At 29.9% G+C, this 12693-nt stretch overlaps 1 protein-coding gene across 1 annotated transcript in view; it reads right to left on the bottom strand.

Annotated features, from left to right (window-relative positions):
- Positions 1–12693, bottom strand: part of LOC149375472 (uncharacterized) — a 268757-nt gene that overhangs the window by 26573 nt on the left and 229491 nt on the right. The gene's annotated exons all lie outside the window — the stretch shown is intronic.

Below are 12693 nucleotides of genomic sequence, written 5' to 3' on the forward strand. Positions count from 1 at the left end.
TTGTGATAAATAACATATAAGTCAGATTAATGGTTCATTTACGCATCTTGTACGTTTTTTCCTTGCATCTAATGCTGCTCTTACGGGGTATAAGGCCACGGAGGGCGTGGTTGCACATCCCTATATTGAGAATATACAGAAAACTTTTTACCATTGTTGTATAAAGTATTATTCTTCTTAGTTTTTCTAATTTTTTTCAATTTCTTGCACGGTTTTTTCACTAAATATAATATTAAGCGCCTATGATACTTTTCGAATAAAAATATTATAAAGCTTATGACACATCCACTAATTAATAATACTAGCAACGGGGTGACGTCAGTAATACTTAATTGTGTGAATGTAATTCCTTTTATTATTTCTTTCTTTGGCCGATATAACTTTTTTTCCCAGAATAGTAAACCATTTTCTCTATATTTCTGAATGCTGAAAAAAAATATTATTATAAGTTTTGGACAATAAATATTTTTTTAAAGATACTTACTGATGGTTTAAAAATCTAAGAAGTGGATCTCCTTTTTTTAAACTAATAGCAAATTTTCGTATGGTACCAAGTGGAAAAACTAAGATTCTACATAGGGAATTGTAAGAAGTTGGTTTCTTAATAGATCCAATCATGTAGAAAACAACTCTCTCATTGCATACCTGGAATTAAAAACGAATTTTTTAATAATTTATACTCTCAACATAATAGACATTTTTCTAACACAAATACCATCAACAAACATGTTATAGAATAAATCATCAGTTTTAAACAGGTTTATCAGATATATTTAAAAACTTAAATACTCGTAACAGGTGGGGATATGGTAGAGATAGGTATGTCTGATATCCATAAGAAGTATTTTCGTAACATTTCAAATACTTTTTTATTTAAAATTAAAATCTATGTGCAAAAAAAATGGGCTATAGTTTTTCTTTAAAAAAGCTAGTTCGGTCATGTTGGCTAGCAGTAGGGTTTTCTCACTTTTGTGTCCCCAAACTAAGAGATCTTTTAAGATTTGTTGATTCAAAAGTATTTTAGCTACGTTTTTTCAAGTGTATAGAATAATACGCATACATGTTATCTTACTAATATCTTACTAATATATAAAGCAAAGTCGTTAAAACCGTTGTAATCGCTAACCGCGAAAACTACTGAACCGATTTTGCTAAAATTTTGGACACTGATTCATGATACTTCCTAGATGGTTTTAGTATGGTTTTTATCCTTAAAAATTTAATAACAATGGCAATAAATGAGCTCAAAGTTTCTCAAAAATACGCCAACTTTTCACTTTAGTTCAGTAAAATCCGATAGGTGGCGTTGACATAAAATCAAAGCTACCTTTAACATAATTAAATAAGTGTGGTAATAATACGCTGGAGCGTCTCGAAGGTGATGCAGTTGTACTTTGGCAGTTCAACGAGCTGTACAAAGCATGCTGATGATAGTCTTGCAGCTAGGTATCCCGGTTACAGATGACACTCTTCTTTAGAGGGGAAGGGACCTAGGTATCCATTCTCCCTAAATCTCGTCAAGTGCAATTAAAAAAAAAAATTAATTCCAACCGATGCCGTCTCTGCCACAATACCAGGAGACATATCTAGCCAGAGCACAATCTGTACCAACTTTTCAGAGTTGTGTGGCAGTCCCACCATCCCACCTGGTGCAGTTAGAAAAATTGTGGCTACAAATATAAGCAAGGGAAAACAGCTCTGAGGGGCACGGGCATCCACAACGGCTACCTGCTTGTACGTCGCGTCCCCAACGCGCTTACCCACATCTTCCCGTCTAACGATGAGCGGTTGGTTATCCGGGGAATGACACGAGTCGAGATATTCTTTGGTCCTCCCTACCTCCCTCCGTCACAGTCTCTGTACATCGAGACTCCTAGGGTAAGAATCAAGCAAACCGTAGCCAGACCTTCATCATTAGAAATAATAATAAAGAATAGCCTGAAAGTTTCACCACTGGCGCTTTTTAGGCCCATTATAAGTATTTACTTTCCCTACTTAACCATCAATTTCATCGGTTTTTTTTTAGAATCCACCTAAGTGTAAACTACCTTGCCAACAAATACATTTTTATTACCATTTCCGGAAGTGATTCTTCGACTGAAAGACTATATTAACTAAAGACAGGCACTATTAAACCAAGTCAGCCATTCACTAGCAGACGCACAACGTCACCTGCGGAGTTGTTCTTCGAAAGGCTGGAAAACCCGGTGACCGACAATCCTATACTATCCTCTTGACTCTAAGCATTCAACCAGGAATCACTAATCCTCTCCAAGGTCTGCGTTGGGCAAACCTATAACAGCTATGAAGAAAAAAAAAACTCGAGCCAATGGGACAGCCTCCACTGAACGAGTATCACTAACCAATTTCCCCATCTAGGATCACCAAAACAACTGAATCTGCAAATAAAATAGGTGCTTTAGACACCAACATCTTTGACGTTATACCAGGAGACGTTGGAAAAGAGCACTACAACTAGCCTCAAAGCCGACACAAGGGGCTGCCAGTTATTGATATTATTATTATTATTATTATTATTATTATTATTATTATTATTATTAATGTTATAACTGTTATAATAATAACTTAAGTGAAGAATTACAGAATTAGGAAATTTGTATAAAATTTTTCTTAAATGTAAAAAACCGTTTTGTACGGCAAAATATAACAATATTATTCTAAGCATCAGGGGTATTGCACTGCGAGATTTTTAGAACAAAGTTCTGTATGTCACGTTACTCGGGGGACTGGAATTCTAAAACTGACAGATTTTTTTTTTTTTGAAACGAAAGTGGTTTACCTAGGGTCTATTCCTCTTAACTTTCCCCCCTTACCCCGTCCATCTCGTCACCTGTTCTCTATACACTTCCCCTCTCCCCACTATTTGTATATCTGCCAACCATCTCGTACTTTTCTGCACACTTTTACCCACCATTCCCCCTCACACTGCCAAGCAATTAATTTTTAAACAAGTTTGAATTCTTTTTTCCCACAATAGTTTTTTTTTCACTTTGAATTTTTGTCTTTTACAATTCTAAAAAAAAAAAAAAAAAGAAAAAAAAAAAATAAACATGTAGAATAGAGTTGAAGAACGTATCAATTGAAGAACGTTTCAATGGTTTTTAAAGGCGCTTATTTCGAATTCGACAAACAAATTATGTTACATTATCACATAATTACATAAATAAAGTAATTCATTAAATCAATTATAAATAAATTATGTAAAATCATTATATAAATATATTTCGAGTTTCATATCACTTTAATGGTTTTTATGGGCACTTATTCTTAATTTGATAATTTAATAATGGCACAATGTCTTTAAGTAATATTATAAAAATTAAAGCAAAAGTTGTATAAATGGGCTATAAAATCATAAAAAAAATAAGTGAAAAAAAAACTTTTTTTTAAATTGATAAAATGAAATATAAATATAACATAAACTAAAATAACAAAAGACATGAATAAATACAATTGAATGGAAAAAAATGAAATAAAGAAGGGGATGAAAAAAAAAGTTAAAATATGAAAATAAAAAAAGAAATTAAATAAATGAAATACAAAAAAATCAAAAAAATGTAATAAAATGAGATATGAAAAAAAATAAAACAAGAAATGAAAAAAAAGAGCACAACAAGAGATAAAGAAAAAAATAAAACAAAAAATTAAAAGAAAAAAAAACAAATGAAAAAATTATAAAGGAAATCAAAACAACAAACCAGGGGGTATTATTGGGTCATGGGACCCACGGTAAGAACGAAGTTCTTTAAACATGAGATGGGTATAGACACAATTTCTCAGGTAACAAGGGAGTCGCCAGACCCACAGGAAGAATGAAGCTCTGTAAACGTGAGTACTGCATTTATGTTGTTTATTAGAACAAAAACTTGAAAAACGAATAAAAAAAAAAAAACAGCAAGTAGTTTAGTACTCACGATGGCTGAACTTCGTGAGAACGTCGAGCATAAATACAGTACTCACGAAGTTCAACCATCTTGAGTACTATACTACTTATCGTTTTGTTTTTTTTTCATTCGTTTTTCAAGTTCTTATTTTAGTAAACAACATGAATGCAGTACTAACGTTTACAGAGCTTCGTTCTTCTTGTGGGTCTGGTGACCCCCTTGTTACCTGAGAAATTGTGTCCATACCCATCTCATGTTTAAAGAACTTCGTTCTTACCGTGGGTCCCATGGCCCATTAATACCCCCTGGTTTGTTGTTTCAATTTCCTTTATAATTTTTTCATTTGTTTTTTTTTTTAATAATAATGAGACACTTGAATATGTAAAGTATTTACCTGACTTAAAGCACCTGTCTCATTTGTTGGTAAATTACCATCTTTCCTTACAAACAAGCTTAAGTTTTTATGTACATCATCTTTCAAGTCCTAATAAACATTTATACAACAAGTTGTTAAATATTTTTAAAAAAATTTATAATTAATTAAAGTTAATAAAATTACCAATAAATATTTTGAAAGGTTAACTCCTTTTAGAGCAATTAATTCATAAGTTCCATCTTTGAGAAGACCAGTCGCATTATTGAATGGGATTGTGGGTATTGACACCGTCGCAAAGCTGGTGAAACAGCCTGCATACATCGAAATAACGATAAATGATGTCAGATAGAGCGATATCTTGGCAACCTTTAATGAAATAGGACTCAATCGTACATCTGAAAATTTTTTAGAATTAAAGGCGGAGTCGATTTACAATTCTTAATAATTATTCAGTGTTTAAAACTATTTCGATTTTAAGGTTTTGGAAATAGGGTTCGCTGAAATAGCTAAATAAGTAGAGTTATTCCATTATGGCTTACATAAGCAGTTTTTAAGCAAAATAATTTATTTTGCCTGTTTAGAGTAAGCAAATTTCCTCTTAGCTTTTTGGACATCTAGCTGGTAGACACTTATTGTTGTAACAGTTTATTTTTAAACTAGATTTTCGTAGAAGAATTCTATTTTCTAGTTTAAAAGCATCATTTGAACAAGATGTATGAGAGAATTCAAAAAACACGTATTCTTTACCCATTCTTATACCACCATATTTATATTTTAAAAGTCGTTATGATAAAAAAATTTTAAAATACATACAAACCTAAAATTCCAACGTAGCCCTTTCTTACCATTTTAAGGAAAGCAATAACGTTTCGTAATAAAATTTTTGTTGTAACATTAGTAAAACGATACTTAACATAGTTTACAACAATTCCGGAATTTAAATATTTACGAATGTCCTTTCAATTTACTGGGCCACATAAATTGTGTTGCTTGTCAAATAGTTTATGCGTACGCATTAATAAATCATGAATATGCCATTTATCTTTTTACATATTAAACGTTTCTTTAGTTAAGTATTAACTTACTACAGCAGACCCGATTGGAATAACCCTACCATAACCTAATCGTATGACATAAAATAGTTTTTAATAATTATAAAAATCTTATGTAATATATTACCAATTCATCAAAAAAGTTGAATATTAGAGTTCTAGAGAAGAGTCTTTTCAACAGTTTACCTTCAAATTCCTGATGACAAAAAATCCTCCATGTAACTAAGAAACCATCGGATAGCTTATGTATAAAACTTCTTCTATCATTACTCATTGTTATAATTATAGAACATAATATTGATGAAATAATTATGACTATAATTAAGTAAAACCAGATGTTCTTGTTGAAAACCTTTTTAAAATCAAGTATTTTTCAGCGTTGTAAATGCACAAAATTATAACAATTAGAAATACAAATTTGTTTACCTCAAGATAAGCATGCCATGGGATGTCCATGGTATCTGGTAATTTATAAACAAACAAATCTTGTTCATCTGATAGTTCAATCGTAATATCCCTCTTATCTAGTTTTTTTTGTGATACAAATGTGCCTTCAAGGATGCTACTGTCATTTAATGATTTAGTAGAATCACTTGATGTTTCATCGTCGTCCTTAGTAATATGAGAGACATCTTTATACGTGACAGATATTCCTGTCTTTGATTTTAGGTCTTCAATCATTCGAGCATGAAAAGTGGAAGGCTACGAATAATACCATAAAATAAATTATCTTTTGAAGTGTAGTTGTTGTTATTATTATTATTATTATTATTATTATTTTTCTTTTTTTTTTTTAACAAAATTTAAATCAAACATATTTTTTACCTTCGTGTATATTGTAATCGAAGCACCTGTAAAGTTTTTCCGTCTCTCTAATAAATTTAGACTTTCTTTTGCAATTAGCCCAGTCCCTTTCTTCCACTCCAGAAACTCCTCAACTCGTATCCCAGCCTCGGGACTGACGGCGTACCATTCTTTAATCTTGTAACTATTACCACATTTGACAAGTACTTCGCTTGCAAGATTCAAGTGTAGATAATTTTTTTTCGGGTGTAAACAGATACTATGAATCTCTTCAGTAGTAGGTGGCTGCAATATAAGCAGCCACACGTGAGGTGATAAATTATTACCTTTCGAGAAATTTGAGAACTTCTTGAAATCCTCGTCAGTATTAATAAACGCGACGAAAAGCGTTTTGGAGTAATTTTTTATTTTTGGGTACTTTGCCGGAAGGTCTGGGATGGCAACGGCCACCGAGTAAATGAATTCACGTGAAAGTTCTCGCACAATTTTCACTACTGAATGTATATCTGTAGTTTCAAAAGAAAATTATTAATTTTTAATATTCACCTTTCCAATTAGTGACTTTACGCTTCTCACCTTCGTTTCCTTTATATACAATCCCTATACTAGTAGTTTTATACAGCTTTTGTACGTCAATCATTAAAGGCACATGATTTTCTATACTTTTAGTTGAACAAGACAGTATAAATGGAACAATGGCAAAAAAAAACACGAGACAGTATAACTTAATCATTCTAAGCTAAAAAAATAAAGAAAATATATATATATATATATATGTGTATGTGTATATATTATTCACATAGTTAAATAAATGATTTTAATAATGTATTTTACGTGGAGTTCTGAAAATAAGACTATGACATGTTTATCTCAATATGTTTTTAACTAGGATTTAAAATTTGTACAACAGTACTGATTTTGTTTTTAAGTCTTGAACAGAGTGGTCATAATACCTGTAAAAGACGCTTTTTTATTATTTCTTTTTTTAAACATTTGTCACGATATTGCATGGTAAAGTATGAAAAAATACAGTTTTAACTGTGAATTAAATATGTTGTTGAGTACCAACGTGCTTCGATCTTAGAGACTTTTTCAGACAGGTAGTGGTATTCGATACAAGTTTTTTTGATTAAACAAAAGGGTTATAGTGAGTTTTTACCGGATATAAAACAAAGTGCATTAAAAAAGTTTTAACTTGATGGTAAATAATAAAAAATATTAGTGTAAAAATTTATATGCACTTTGAACTCTGAAATTTAACAACCATTAATAATAAAGCTAAATTTTTAGATTATTTTGAAATCAAATGCTTATGAATTCTATTCCTAATTTTAAGAGCTGTTTTGAACAATTATTTTTTTTTTTGCATTTTTTAATTTGATTTTTTTTAAAAAATAAATAAAAAGATTTAAGGTGTCTAAATAATAAAATGAACGAAATAGCAAGACAATAATATTTTCAGAAAATTTTATGTAAGAAGGATCGCAAAAAAATAGAGTCTTTGATAATTGATAGAGAATATTGTCAAGGCAAGCACCAGGCATAAGAGACGTTTCGTAATTGCTGTAATGAAACTCGTAACCAGGGGAAAACTCTACTTGGTCTGCTGAAGTCGCAATAAACGTTTAAAAGTTGAAAAATTACTAATTTAAAAAGAGTGCATTTTTAATGTCATCCTTATTACAGGAAAGTTTGGTTGCAAGTATTACGTTACGTTACATCAAGACATCGCTGTTTTTATACAAATTCTTCACTCCTTTAATAAAGACAGGACAAAGTTTAATTTGAATTTACTAAAAAAAATTAATAAAAAGAAGAAAGATAAAAAAATGAAATAAAAATACAAAATTTAATAAATGATCTACTTACTTTGCATTATAAAGCTAATAAAAGTTTTTAATTAAAAAATTTGCCACTCTGTAATTATTTTGATAAAACAAGTACGCTCCATGATAAAAAACCAAGTATGATTTCGCCAAGAGTAAAATGAATCTATTTTCGTTAGAGACAGGACTTAAGCAAGTACTCACTTAATAAGTTGGCTCTTGTGACGTAAGAAGTGACTTTCAAGAGTTCCTTTTATTCAGCTCAGCACAGCTGAAATTGACTTTCTTTGAAAGCTGGAGGTTTGGATACTATAAACTTTACGGGTCACTTTTCACTAATAAACACTGATTAAACACTGGGCTCCTATGTCAAACTAGAGAGATAATATCTTATTGAAGTGGTCACTTTGGGTTGAGGTGTTGTCTAGCTGACGCACTGTGAGACAGTGTCGTGCTAGCGCTGGACATTTAAGGGCTAAGGTTTCGGAGTTATGTTCCCCACCACCAAAATTTTTCGGCCATCGAATAGGAAAAAAGTCACGCCCATGAAAACAGTCAACCCCTTCCTAACTTCCCCTCCTTTCGTCTTTATTTTTAAGCAGAGGAGGAGCGAGTCCACGTAGGCCAAGTTGCAAAGAATCAAAATTATGACAAAATTTTAAAGCAATCTATATTTTTCTTAAAGCTACTTTTTGTTTTTGACTTAATACTCACAACAATTTAGTTTTTTATAATAAACTTTATTATTTTTTAATGTATAAAATTATTTAATAACGCAAAAAAAAGTTACTAACTAAAATTAATTATCGAACAATTCACTTGTTTATTTATAGCGGCATAGATTTATGATTTTTTTTTAAATTAAAGTCTTATGAGCGTATCTAATTTATTAAGTTATTCATAACGCCTTATTACACAACTGTTTTTGAAAAAACAAAATAATGTCAAACATACATCTTAGTAGTTGATTATTGTGGTATTTACTTAATCAAGATTTATGTTTTAATTAATAGTGCAGAATCTAGTACACACCAACTTAAAGTTTATTATCATACAAAAATTGTCACTTTTACATTCATGTGAGACTTAAACATGTAACAGCTGTTCCAGAACACCGTACTTTCTCAGACAAAGAGTATTACAAACTCATCGTATTCAGCGTAACATGTCATCAATATGATGCCAACACGTATTACTAAGCTAGCAAATAAATTGAACTGCTTCTAAGGTGTCTATTAGCTTGCTAGTCGTGGCTCAACGTTAAATTTTTTATTCAAGATTAAAATTGTGATTGCATTGAAATAAATGGACAGTGTTGTGTAATTATTACTTTTTTTATGAAAGCGTTATAATGCTCAATAATTCGTACATCAAAATTTTAACCTATTTGTCAAAAATATAGTTTTTTTGCATAAACCGCTATTGAAACAAGTTACACCAGATGTTGTAACTTTTGAGTTTTTCTTTTAATATTTTTAAAGCAAAAATTCAAATGTTATTGATACATTGAATACTACTTTTGTGTTGTGTAACTTAAGTCTTTTTTAAATAATATCTTAGGGCATTCCAAAATATATGACAGAAATATTTCTTTTTGCTCGACCTCTATCTAATGTGAACTGTGATATCTTTGTATTTTGGTTTATGATAAATGCAAAAATTGAAGCAAACTCGTACCCCAGTATTAGTAATATCTCGAAACCTCTAACTGTTGTTTTCTTCCTTATTGACTGTGAATTCAATATTATAATGGAGGCTGTTGATAATTTTGACCAATATTGGCAATTGTCTTTGTAAGCCTTAAAAAATATTTTTAAAAATTGTCTAAATATTCGTGTCAGCATGATAGATTGTGGCTTGATTGATGATCCAATATGTTATTATGAAAGTTTATGTAAAATCTTCTGCTAAAAGTAAGCTAAGTAGGTTAGACATCTTTAAATCGTTTTTTGAAACGATATACTATTATTTTATCCAAAATAGTTTTGCTTAAGTAGCACAATAAATTCTTCGTAGTGTCATTTCTCATACATTCGTCAGTTTTTTTTTTACTTAAAACTCTTTAATAATTCTATGTTTCTTGTAGATTGAAAAAACTAGACAACGAATTCTTAACTTCGGAAAAAAATCATGTTACTATTCTCACTGATTTGAATGTTTGAAATTTTTTAAATTTAAGCTTATAAACTTTAAATACTGTATGTACATAAAAATTTCGTGCTGTTGCTTACAATATGAATTAATTTGGGACTTTTTTAAGAAGGAGCGTTAATAAGCAACACTATTGGTCTAATATGATATAAGTCCATGGGATTTGATAAACTAATATAGTTTAGAACGTTGCGAATTGACGAGTATGACTGAAAAATATGGCAGTCTTTTAAAAATAAGACTATTTTTGTATACTTGAATTATGACTTACTGAAATTCGTCAATTGGATTGTTAGATAAAATGTGAAAAATATCTGTACATTTCTTTATTTAGCTACTATAGTCGGTTTTTTTGCTCTCGTTATAATAATGATGTTTCTCCTTAATTCTTTTTTATGCTTAAAGCTAGACTTCGATATAAACTATTGGGTATTATTCGGTTTGTTCGTAAACTCATAGAATTAAAACTAAATTTTTTTCATAATAGTATTAATCATCAGCTTTTCTTGTAAAAGCATCCTTTTCCACACAATTTGTTGTCATAAGCTCTTTAGCATTGTAAATTAATCCAAAAAAACTCAATTTCAAAATTTTTTTCCACCATAATAAAAAAAAAAAACTGATTAAAGTATTCGCGTCTGTATGTATGGTTATCTCGGCTCTCACATACACTGTTGTTATTATGATAATTGCTGTTATCTTTTAAGTGTCTCTGACATTAAAAATCTATTGTATTCTAAATTTCTAGAGTTTTTTCTTGATATTCTATTTTTTATTGACTAACTTATTTACTTTTGGTCCTGTATTTTAATTCATGGTATGAAATTAAATTTTATTTATTTAAAAAAAAAGTTCTGAGTGTATCACTTTTAAGTAAAAACTTTAAATAAATCTTTTTCGGCACGTGATCTTTCTATCTAGTTTTAGCATCCTTTTCGACAGCTGCATTGTTGTGTGTTTGGTCAAAAAGCTGTCCAAATTTGTTCTTTTGTCAATGCGGTGAGTTGTTAGTTCTACTCTGATGTAGATGTTGTAAAACAAGATAGTCTGTGTGCACTTGATTGAAAAGCTAGTATTCACGCTCTTTAAATTATTAATTGTTGCGGTCTTTACTTAATGAAGACCTATTTTTAAATAATACTTTAGGGAATAAGAAATATCACAACCGAACGTTTAAAAAAATGTTTAGTTTGTAAAACGTTCAGACAGACGGAAACCGTGTACTGAAACAGCTGTTACTCCTTATGTTTCAACATAAATAAAAGTGTGAAAATTTTAGAGTGATAAATGTCAAGTTGTCTTCATTATTTCCTTAACCGTACACTTTTCATGCTTGAAGTAATACTTTTTCGACAAAAGTGAAATTTAAGAAATGCTGAAGTCTTAAAAGTACGGTAATTTCGAAATTTTTCATGCACTTTATAAATTTGACCTTATATTTATGCAGCAGGTACTAATATAAATGTAACTTGATATCATATAATATATAATTATTTATTAACTAATTATTACACTATGAGTAACTTTGTAGTAAAATTAGACGCTGTCTCATTGTTTAATTATTATTATATATAATATACTAAGGATTAGAGGAATCTGGGTGTTAAGCTATAGCATTATAGTTATAACTAAAAATCTTTTTCTTACAAAAAAGTGTCATAACTCATATTTAAGAAAATTTAAAATGAAATTCTAGCTTGAGTAGTTTTTATGTTTTACTTCAGTATGATTTTGATATTTACTGTAAGTGAACATATTATAAGTGGGTTAATGTCACGTTTAAAAATGTTTCCTTACACAGAATCAACATTCTAAACAATTTTTTAAGCTTTACTCTTTTTCTGTCAATCAATACATATTTTTGTATATGAGAGCTATTATACATAAAACTTTTATCGTCAAAGAAAATGTGTCTTGAAATGAGTAAGTGGAAATTAACATTTAATCAAATTAAATACACCAAAAAAAAACAAACTGACACATTAATGAAAGCAGATCTTATTCACAACATAATCACACTAGATTACTTTCTTCCTGAAAATTTCTTTGTTCCTCTTAATAATCGTAAGTATGAACGTTCCTAGCAATTCAGTGGAATAAAAAATTTAATTATGCCACATCGCATATTCTACTTCTAAATGTGGGACATTTGAAAACGATGACAAAAAAATTTACTATGGAAAATAACAAAAATCTTACTATCACATTCTTTACTATGTTAGACATGATAATTTTTATTAAGCCGCGTAATAATTTTTTTGAGGGCTGCTACATAATAAAAATTGCTTAAAATATAATAAAAATTACTTTAAACGTAATAATTTGCATTATTAGGTGGGTATGTATAAGCTCTTCTAAAAAATATGATGGTTTTTAGTACAGTTATAATACTTTTTTCAACACTATTTTCCTCAGTGTGTTTATTTCAAAGTATATATTACATACGTTTTTCAAGCCATAATCTCAAAAGTTAAGAAAATGTGCGAATAGCAGGTGGTCCCAAAAACAGTAATAAATACCAAAATGAGGCTTTATTTTGTACGTAGATGCAAAAGACCCTCACTCAATAAACCCACCCC

Source organism: Copidosoma floridanum, unplaced genomic scaffold (genome assembly GCF_036245765.1).
Source record: "Copidosoma floridanum isolate Cflo_tuat_1 unplaced genomic scaffold, Cflo_Japanese_pri ptg000007l, whole genome shotgun sequence".
Taxonomy (NCBI): Eukaryota; Metazoa; Arthropoda; class Insecta; order Hymenoptera; family Encyrtidae; genus Copidosoma; species Copidosoma floridanum.